The 11,540-nt window shown below is 40.6% G+C and overlaps 1 protein-coding gene across 2 annotated transcripts in view; it reads right to left on the bottom strand.

Moving 5' to 3' along the window:
* Positions 1-9,289: 9,289 nt before the first annotated feature.
* Positions 9,290-11,540, bottom strand: part of ank3b (ankyrin 3b) — a 390,132-nt gene continuing 387,881 nt past the window's right edge. The window contains exon 47 of one of the 2 annotated variants that reach the window (XM_072239211.1): positions 9,290-11,077. The gene's annotated coding sequence lies outside the window, so the exon portion shown is untranslated. The remainder of the gene's footprint in view (positions 11,078-11,540) is intronic. The other variant, XM_072239212.1, reaches the window with a different exon arrangement.

The following is an 11,540-nucleotide window of genomic DNA, read 5'->3' as shown; positions in this document are numbered from 1 at the left end:
ATAGCTAGCTAACCCAAACTGACAACACTTTAAATAAACATGAAATTACATTGTCATTATCTAATTTCTGCTTGTGAGAACTTGAAACGTGCTTATTTGCTCCGAGGGCTTAATGTTGCAACAAATGAGACAGGATTTGAGAACTGATTAAAAGATTCTTTCAGTTTTTGAAAAACCTCTAATTACTGTTTATTTAGGAGAAAAACTGTTTTGCAATCTTTTGTAACGTGAACAAAATCATCCGAGAGACACTGAATCTAGTGGATATAGGTGTTTAATCAAAAAAAAACAAGCAGCAGGCATCATAATGAAACACTCTTGGAGGAAGAGGTCTCCCAAACCAACATTACATGATATTTTTACCCGCTAAAGATCAAAAGGAAGCATTGTAGCTGCAATGTATCTTCAGTGCTTCCTTTGAATTCCATATAGTTTTCACACACCTCCATCTTCACACCCACACTCCAGACATCCAAAATGAATGTTAATCAGCATTGCCTGGTTTGTAATCAACTCCAGTCTACAGCTCCAGGTAAACTATTGTTCAGGGCTGCATTTTAAATTCAGTCTACAATCAATATTCATGTCTGAGGATTGGTTGCTGGTGAAATCATTACTTGCTATAAGCACCAACTCCAAAATATGTCCTAACATAATTATTTGTTCACTTCAGTTTCATTTCAGAAGCACTACCTACCTCGTACCTTCAGAGGATTGCCATCACTTAATTCACTTAAGTTCCACCAAAACCTTACCAGGGCAACAACAGCAATGAAATCATTGGCTACAATTCATAGGCAAACTGTGATGGCAATGTGAATTTGAAAAGTGTCAAACCTGTTTGAAACCTTTCTCCTGAAGTGAGATGGATGGTGACTATTTGAAGGGAAGGAATTCTGCATCTGTCCACAGCATATCATTATTTGTTAATCTTTGAGTAGGTCCTGGATCTTGGCTCTCCAATGTACAACTATGCATCTGGCAAGAAAACAAGATCAGAGGAGGAGAATTTTATGCCTTCAATTTAATAATAGAAGATAGTGATGCAGAATTTAAATAATAGACCATAAGTTTCATCTCTCAGAAGGTTTCAATAATACCATGTTTTGGTTTACTGGTATAATTTACAATCATTTGGATGTTGCCAAGCATCTTGCAATGCAACAAATGAGAAGGATTGTCCATTCAAACAGGGCTCGTAGATTGTTTTTCAGAAGACTTTATAACTGTTTTAATTTTGTTCATTGCATTATATGATCTCCATCAGCACGGGTATACCATAAAGCTGTGTGTCTAGCCCCCTGCTCTACTCACTTTACACTTATGAGTATGTGGCTAAGCACAGCTCCAATACCATATTCACGTTTGCTGACGACACCTCTGTTGCAGGCTGAATCAAAGGTGGTGACGAATCAGCATATAGGAGGGAGGTTGAAAATCTGGCTGAGTGGTGCCATAACAACATCGTCTTACTCAATGTCAGCAGGATGAAGGAGCTGATCATTGGCTTAAGGAGAGGAAAACCAGAGGTCCATAAGCCAGTTCTCATCGGAGCATCAGAGGTGGAGAGGGTCAGCAACTTTAAATTCCTTGGCGTTATTTCAGAGAACCTGTCCAGGAGCCAGCATGTAAGTGCAATTATGAAGAAAGCATGGCAGCATCTCTACTTCCCTGAGAATTTGTGGAGATTTGGAATGATACCTAAACTTTGACAAACTTGCATAGTTAGTTACTGCCTGTTATGGCCACCGGCATTTAAGGCAGCAACAAAGGTCCTTTATTTCTGTCTGTCCTTGGCCATTATGCCCAGGCGTGGTTCGGGGTCCTCATGTAGGTTGTAACAATGCATTCCTGTAGTTATTTATATTAGCTTGCCAGTGTTGTACATGCTTCATACATTTCAAAAACCAGTTTTGGTCTTGGTCTTGGCAGTGTTCAGGGCTTCCTTCCTTGTGCCAGTACCTTCCTCTCAGTTTTCACTGCTGTCAGTCTAGCAGATCTCGGTGGTCACCCGAGGAATGCCGTTGGACATAGATATAGAAGGATTCTTCATTGCTGTTTCCGTAACTTTTCTTTTGACCAGTCAGGGTTGTTAGCCCTGAGCGGACTCCCCAAACTTGGGGGACCAGTGCACTACCCTTAGTCTGGCCTGCAACCTTTGACATGTTTGACATGTGTGACCCTACTAAGAGGCAAAGCATGAAGCGCTGACTCCAGCCAACATAGCTCTCCGGGTCATTGAGGCGCACAAGACTCCAAGCCCTACGACAAGGTGTGGTCCTCTTGGAGGTATAGATCTGTAGTGGACAGAATATTGACTGGCTGCATGACAGTCTGTTATGGAAGCACCAATGCTCTTGAATGGAAAACCTTAGAAAAAGTAGTGGAGTCCATCATGGGTAAAGCCCTCCCTACCATTGAACTCATCTACATGAAACACTGTTGTAGGAAAGCAACATTCATCATCAGAGACCCCCACCACCCAGGACCTGCTGTCTTCTCACAGCTGCCAGGAAGAAGACCCAGGAGCCTCAGGACTCACAACACCAGATTCAGGAACAGCTACTACCCCTCAGCCATCAGGCTCTTGAACCAAAGGGGATAACTTCACTCAACTTCATTTACCCAACTGTTATGGACTTGCTGAGTATGCCCACAAGAAAATGAATCTCAGGGTTGTATATGGTGACATATACAGTATGTACTTTAATAATAATTTTCTTTGAACTTTTGAGATGTTTTTTACATTTTGTTTCTTGAAATGTGATTGTAAGGCAGCGTATAGTGAGACTGCTTGCAAGGAGGCTGATGATAGGGCAAAATTACAGTCAACAGGATAAGCTGCAATGTAAAAAGGCAGAAAAAATTGAAAAGGGTGAACACAGGACTGAAAATATTATATTTGAATGCATGCAGTATATGGAATAAGGTAGATAAGCGTAGCACAGTTACAGATTAACATGTATGACATTGTGGGCATCACTGAATCGTGGTAGAGCTTAACGTCCAAGGGTACATGTTGTATTGAAAGGACAGGCAGGTAGACAGAGGGGGTGGCATGGCTCTATTGGTAAGAAATGAAATCAAATCATTAGAAGGAGGTGACATAGGACTAGAAGGTGTTAAGTCGTTTTGGGTAGAGCTGAGGAACTGCAGGGTTAAAAAGACCCTGATGGGATTATATACAGACCTCTAAACAGTAGTAAAGATGTGGTCTACAAATTATAATGGGAGATAGGATATGCATATCAAAAGGGCAATATTATGATAGTCCTGGTGGATTTCAATATGCAGATAGATTGGGAAAATCAAGTTGGTGCTGGATCCCAAGAGGGGGAATTTCTAGAATGCCTACGAGATGGCTTTTCCAAACAGCCCATGGTTGAGCCCACTAGGGGATCAGCTAATCTGGGCTGGATGTTCTGCAATGAACCAGAATTAATTAGAAAGCTAATGTCAGATGTATTGGTATTACAGTGGATGAAAGGGATTTACAGAGGCATCAGAGAGAGGAGCTGGCCAAAATTGATTGGAAAAGAACACTAGCAGGGATGACCACAGGCATTTCAGAAGTTGCAGGATAGATACATCCCAAAGAGGAAGAAGTATTCTAAAGGCAGGATGACACAACTGTGGCTAACAAGAAAAATCAAAGCCAACATAAAAGCCAAAGAAAAGGCATATAATAGAGCAAAAGTTAATGGGAAGTTAGAAGATTGGGAATCTTTTAAAAACCAACAGAAGGCAATTAAAAAAGTCATAAAGAAGGAAAAGATGGAATGCACAGGTAACTAGTCAGTAATATTAAAGAAGATACTGTTACATACCCCGTAACTGGGTTGCCAAACCAGCAGAAATGGATCACTCAGTTGGAGTCTGGATTACTAGAACTAAGAAAGTTTTATTAAAGAAACAAGCAACACAGTAATCGAAAGGATAATAAATGCAACAGTTCAGCAATAATAGACACACATGTGCACAGAATTAAGATAACAGCATCAATCAAGCTCTATCATTGTCTAGGGATAAATGACCAATTTCAAAGTGACACAAAGTTCAGTCCAATTTAGTAGTGCAGTTCGTAGTAATCGTTGCCATGGCGATGGACAACGTTGGGGGGAGAGAGAGAGAGAGAACGGGAACGACTGATCATTCAGACATGGCTTCCACTCACAGACCGGTGATATGGCTCACAAGCAGCTTTTGGGCAGGTCCTTGGTGATGTCACCTGAGGTCACCGACTGTGACCCCTCCTCCAGATGCGGTCGATCCTCTGCAGTGAACCCAGCACCCAAGCAAGGGCGGACACACACCGGGTTCCCGCTGATCGTACCTTTCCACCCTGTGCGTTGTCCGGTACTTCCCACCGACTCGTGAGAGGCGCACCGCTTCCAGGGTCTCGTTACCTCGGGTGTCGTGTGTGTGTGTGCCTTAGCGAACCGGTCCCTTTTTATCCCCCTACTGGGGTATCGCCTGTCCATCACTTCAAACAGTTCAGGGTTCAAAGGGGGAGCCGCTCCAGACAGCTCTCTCTCTCCCGTCCCTTCATTACACATCTCCAGATGCTGTTTCATTGTGTTCCTTATCTCTCTCTTGAAGACAGGTGGCAGACCAACTGCTGATCACATAGGACAGCTAACATCTTATCTATGTGTATTCTCGTCACAATACCAAAGGTTTCTTCAGATATATAAAGTGTAAAGGAGAGGTGAGAGTAGATATTGGAACACTAGAAAATGATACTGGAGAGGTAGTAATGGGGGACAAGAAAATGGCAGACAAGCTGAATAAGTATTTTGCATCAGTGTTCACTGTGGGAGATAATAACAGTATGCCTGAAGTTCAAGAGTGTCAGGGGACAGAAGTGTTTGAAGTTGCCATTACTAGAGAGAAGTTTCTTGGGAAACTGAAAGGGATGAAGGTAGATAAGTCACTTGGACCAGATGGTGTACAACCCAGGGTTCCAAAAGACGTGTCTGAAGAGATTGTAGAGGCATTAGTAATAATCTTTCAAGAATGAATTGACTCTGGTGTGGTTCCAGAGGAATGAAAAATTGCAAATGTCATTCCACTCTTCAAGAAAGGAGCGAGGCAGAAGAAAGAAAATTATAAGCCAATTAGTCTGACCTCAGTGGTTGGGAAAATGTTGAAATCGATTGTTAAGGATGTGTTTTTGGGGCACATGATAAAATAGGCCATTGTCAGCATGATTTCCTTAAGGGAAAATCATGCCTGGCAAACCATTTGAATTCTTTGAATAAATAACCAGCAGGAAAGACAAAGGAGAATCGGTGGATGTTGTGTACTTGGATTTTCAGAAGGCCTTTGACAAGGTGCCACACCAGACTGCCGAACAAGTTAAGAGCCCATGGTATTACAGGAAAGATACTAGCATGGATAGAGCATCGCTGATTAGCAGCAGGCAAAGAGTGGATAAAAAGGGAGCCTTTACTGGTGGCTGCCGGTGATTAGTGGTGCTCCACAGAATTCTGTGTTAGGACTTCTTCGTTTCACATTATATGTCAACAATTTGGATGACAGACTTGATGGCTTTGTGGCCAAGTTTGCAGACGATACAAAGATAAGTGGAGGGGCAAGTAGTTTTGAGGAAGTAAAGAGACTACAGAAGGACTTAGACATATTAGCAGAATGGGCAAAGAGGTGGCAGATTGAATACAATGTCGGGAATTGTACGGCCATGCACTTTAGTAGAAGAAATAAAAGCATAGACTATTTAATAAATGGAGAGAAAATTCAAAAATCTAAGGTGCAAGGGGACTTGGGAGACCTTGTGGAGGATTCCCTAAAGGTTAATTTGCAGCTTGAGTCAGTGATGAGGAAGGCAAATGTGATGTTAGCATTCATTTTGAGAGGACTAGATATAAAAGCGAGGATGTAACAGTGAGGCTTTATAAGGAAGGCACTGGTGTAGCCTCAGATGGAGGATTGTGGGCAGATCTGGGCCTCATCTAGGTAAGGATGTGCTGACATTGGAGAGGGTTCAAAGGAAGTTCACAAAATTGATCCTGGGATTGAAAGGCTTTTCATATGAGGAGTGTTTGATGGTTCTGGGCCTCTACTCACTGGAATTCAGAAGAAAGAGGGGTGGCCTCATTGAAATCCATCAAATATTGAAAGGTCTTGATAGAGTGAATGTGGAGAGGATGCTTCCTATAGTGGGCTAGTCTAAGCCCTGAGAACACAGCCTCAGAATAGAGGGGTGTCCTTTTAGAATGGGAATGAGGAGAAATTTCTTTACCAGAGGGTGGTGAATTTGTGGAATTCATTGCCACAGGCATGCTGTGGAGGTCAGGTCATTGGGTATATTTAAGGCAGAAGTTGATAGGTTCTTGATTAGTCAGGGCTTGAAGGGATATGGGAGAAGGCAGGAGGTTGGAGCTGAGAGTGAAATAAGATTAGCCATGATGAAATGTAGCAGCAACCTGGATGGGCCAAATGGCCTAATTATGCTCCTATATCTTATGGTCTTTTGATTTTCTGTTATTTAAAAAATTTTTAGTATCCATTTCTCGGTACAAATTCTAGGACTCCCTAGCCGAAGACACTGTGGGAGTTTCACCAGAGGATATAAAGTATTAAGAAGGTGGTTTACCACTATCACCTCAATAATTCTTCTGTAAAATCCAACACAGTATAATAATCATTTATTGTAATCACATCCAGATGCTGGAAATCCAAGCAACCTACACAAAACACCGGAAGAACTCAGCAGGTCAAACAGCATCTATGGAAAACAGTAAACAGTCAATGTTTTGGGCTGAGACCCTTCACCAGTCCAAATGGTCTCGGCCCGAAATATTGACTGTTTACTCTTTTCCATAGATGCTGCTTGGCCTGCTGAGTTCCTCCAGCATTGTGTGTGTGTTATTTGGCAAATAATTGTTTTGGCACAAATGGTTACAAACATATCAAAAGATGTGGAAACCACGCACGTTGAAAGTGGAGTGTATTCTGTCCTGACCTTGAGGATGATGGATGGTCTTTGGTGACACAGCAGGTGAGCATCACTGCTGGATTTCTGGCGTCTGATCTGCTGTTGCGGTCCCAGTACTTTTGTGGTTGGTCTTGTTTCAGGTCAACATTGACTTCAAAGTATTGATGGTCCTCTGGCTCAGTGTTGATAATGCCACTGAAATTTCAACTGTTTGTACTTTGATCTTCAGTAACTGTGCAGAAAACAGCTAGAGGAACTTAACAAACTGAGTAGCATCTGTGGCGGGGGGGGGGAAGAGAGGGGAAAGAACTGTCGATGTTTCAGGTCAAGAACCACGTCTTCGCCTGCATCCAGCATTTGTAGCCTGGTCCACTGAAGTCCCTCAGCAATTCATTCTTTCTCGAAATCCAGCATCTACAGTCTCTGTGTCTCCAATACACAGTGTTAAAACCATTCTTTTTTGTTTATATTGGAATCAAGTTTTATGTAGAACAACAAGAGATGGAGTTGTGGCCAAGGTGATGAGACCAGCTAAGATCCTGTTGAATGGTAGAAGAAGCTTAAGGGATCATAGACCCCACTCATTTTCCTATTTTTTTTTACAGTGATAAACAAGATACTGTGACTTCATGTTTGCTTTCTCTAAAGACAGTCAAGGGAGCTGTGCAACTACTCGTTTGCCCCTTTGATACTGGCACAAAATGACCATTCTCTTGCAATGAAAAAATATAGTTACATTTCAAAGGATCCAGTTAGGGCTATGCTATGGAGATGTGAGAGTGCCATTATTCCTCTAGATTTATGAAATGACCTAGGATTTGAGCAGGGATGCCTTACTTTTGAAAAGTGTAAAGATTAGTTTATGAAGTATAAAGTTCATGCACAGAATCAGCTGTCCAATCAGTTACTGTATACTCAACATCATGATTGCTGGAGCATTATACCTAGAAACTAGATGTTTCTAGCACCATACCTCAAAACTTTTTAGAGGCCTTGAAGGAAATTGTCCACAAAGACCTCTGAATCTCCATCTGAACTTTCCCTGTCCATTTCTATTAGGAATCAGTTTAAAAGGACCCTTTTTAAAAGCAGGAAACTTTAGAACCAATCCCATTTTTTAAAAAGACAGCTTGGAGAACAAAATGAGGATTGGGATAACCAGCTGTTGACATGTATATTGAGATAGTTATAAAAATAAAAGGTTTTTTTTTAAAGCAGGTGATTTGGGATTTGGTTGGCGGGGCGAAGATGCGTCTCTACCAAAGGAAGTGAAAGGCACTCCTTCCCTCTGGTAGCCTGCAGGTCACCCTTGGGCAGGGTGTAGCACCCGATTAGCCGTTTGATCAGGGTTATGTGAAGCCACGGGAGCCGGTGGTGGATGGTCGTATGAGCAGCTGGTGCATATCACAAGTCCTGGTTATGCAACCACTGACGTCAGGCGGACACTCTCTGAGGTGTACAGTATTGATAATGGCTGAGGTCACTCAGCAGCGTAAAGACACTGCCCAGAAGGCAATGGCAAAACACTTCTGTAGAAACATTTGTCAAGAACAATCATGGTCATAAAGACCAGGATCATATGACATGGCACATAATGATGATGAATTCGAGCGAATTACCCAAAAAAGTTTTAAATGGATTGTTGAGTTGTTTTTATGGTTTAGTTACATTGTTAAAATGTATAAATTTCATTTAATTCTCTTTCTCATGTTTCTTTTTTCAGTTTTTGTCACTTGTTTGACATTGACAGACTATGCTGGAGAACGTTATGTTAATGAATCCTATGATGGAGCACAAATTCACTAACAACCATGGATTTCAGCATCAATCCAGGTGTAGATATTGCATTCTCTTCATTTTAGCTGAGGATTAATAGTCTTATTATTACTCACCAGAAATTCTGCACCAAATTCCGTTAAATATCTTTTCAATACATAAAGCTTTCATGTTCAATTAATCTTTTGAATAAATGGATATGTATACATTGAACAAATGTTTCTGAATAAGTTCTACAGCTGTGAAAGCAAAGTTCAAGGTATTTCTGTGTTCTTGGCCGGAAATGTTGACTGCCTATTCCTCTGCATAGATGCTGCCTGACCTTCTGAGTTCCTTGAGCATTTTGTATTTATTCCTCTGGATTTCCAGCATCTGCAGTATCTCTTGTGTTCAGGATATCACTGCATTTGTTTTGCTTAACGGTTAGTGTATTTCCTGCTTGAACCAGTCTTACACGCTACTGAATGATCAACTTAACAGAAAGCGTTATATTGTTTGCACATAAAGATGAGACTGCAAATGTGACTGAGATGAAGATTTGTTGTTAAGTATAAAATATTTAATTATTTTAATGGAGGAATCAACTAGTTTCATCTCTACAAATGACAGGATATTTTACATAAAGAGCAAGCTGATAACTTCTCTTCTATCTGTGACCTTGAACACTGGAATAGGAGAACTTTAAACTAAAGTGAGTCTGAGGGCTGAAGAGCCAAATTTAAAATTAATAGGCAGCACACTCCCTTATCTGGGTCATCTGGGACACATTGGCAACAGAGCATTTTGCTGAAATTATTTCAAGATCAACAGATTAACTAAGGAGCGAGTCACATGTACAAATACTGAACATATCAACGGAGGCCACCCTGACAATCTGACCAAAGAAACACGAGATGCAGCCCATTGGAATTAGGCATGAGAGAAAGACTTTCTAAGAAAATGCACAGAAGGTTAGTGATTTAACACAATTTATTGTTGCTTGAATAATCAATTAGATCATTCAGTGGAGTTTTGTTTTCATACATATGTTATAAGAGCTATCTTCAGTGGCTGCTTAATGTTTTCATATGAATATAATCAACAAAGGAGAATAGTTCACCAAACTGAAATGTAGAATGTCCTTTTAACCACAGCAGGCCTTAACAACCTATTATTACACTGCTAAAAAAAAGATTACAGATGATCGGCTTATGGAAAGACTTCTACATCTTATTGCCAATACACATGATATAGTAATAATTTTACAGCATTTTGCCAGTCTACAAGCATGTACAACTTCATTGTTTCAACTCATTTAATACTGTGCTTGCAAGAGAATTAGTTCAACTATTGAATTGCAAGCATAAATCCCTCTAGAAGCAAGAACTTGAAACATTTCCCCTTTGCATAACGTATGGCATCTTTTAAGATCATTTAGTTATAAAAAAAAGCAAGAAAGAATAAAAGGGAAATATGTGATAAAGTGTGTTATATTCAACAGTGTCTCCAAACTTAGAAAAAAATGTTTAATTCAAATGAGGGACACATGCATCAGAGTAGTGGTAGTCTGAAGAAACCTTGTTTTGAGATTATTTTTCACAGAATTACATTTTTCAAAATCATTTTTAAATTCTGCAGTGTAGTCTGAAAGAAAGCTATCTTAAAATGAAGCCAGTGTTTTTGCATATACAAAGATTATACCTTTTCTATTAATTGTACAAGAAATTGTGGAGTCACACTCAAAACGCTTTAGTAGGTGGAATCAACTTCGAAAGCGTGAATTAGACACTAAAACAGTTGAAGTGCTCGGAGAGCACATTTGCGTTTCTTCCAAAAACGCCACCTGATCATAGTTTTTTTTTTACAGAGTTCTTTATGTACAGCAAAACCATTTATGATTTTTTTGATGTGTGTTTTTATTTTTTTTAAATAAGCAAGTAATTTTTTTATACCCTGACACCATGGGTTCAAGAAAATTATAAGGCTAGATGTTGTGAATAATCAGTGATTTCTACACTCCTTGCTGGAACTGGATACATTATGATTTGCTGTCAACATCCTTGGTCACAGGAAAGGTATCAAAGGCGCTACAGAAAATCTCTGCTTGATGGCACAGTGACAGTGAAAAGTCACTCATACTGAAAGCGCCTGTGTCACTTGGTGCGCCAAATGCACTCTCTTCAGATCAACGAATGAAAGTGATTTCCCATGCAGTTTTAAGGTTGCTCATGCTAAAGTAAAATATCCTGTTGTATCTAAACCATGCTTTTAATGTGTGAAAGCAGCAGGCACACACTTCATCTGCAGTCGGCTCCTCCTCTCTTCCAGCCTTTTCCTCCTCGATCCTGGCAGTAGCAAAACGTGTTCCTGTAAAAGACAGACAAACTTGTATCTATATACTGTTTTTCACAGCCCGAAGAGCTTTAGAACTGATTGAATTACAATCACAGGAACAGGGGGTAGCCAATGTACACAGAGTAAAATCCCAAAGCAGCAATGTGAAAATAACCTTATTACCTATCCTAGTAATGTTTATTGAGCAATCAGTATTGACCATTGTCCTCTTCTTGGGAGTCTCTCAAAGAGAGCAGGTAAAATCTTGCTCAACGGCTGGTACTTCTTACAGTGGACACTACCAGTAGTGTAATGGGGTGAGCCATTGTGGTAAATACGAGGGGCAGACTGACACATGGTGCATCAGAAGCATTAAGCAGATGAAGTTACAGTCTGACTGACGCCAGACCCAATGACAGCTATCCAAAGTTAACTCTGCTTCTTTCAACACACACACACTGAGTGATTAGCTGAGCATTTGTAGCATCTTGTGTTC

The sequence above is a fragment of the Mobula birostris genome, chromosome 21 (assembly GCF_030028105.1).
Source record: "Mobula birostris isolate sMobBir1 chromosome 21, sMobBir1.hap1, whole genome shotgun sequence".
Classification (NCBI taxonomy): domain Eukaryota; kingdom Metazoa; phylum Chordata; class Chondrichthyes; order Myliobatiformes; family Myliobatidae; genus Mobula; species Mobula birostris.
This window is presented reverse-complemented; position numbering and strand designations above follow the sequence as displayed.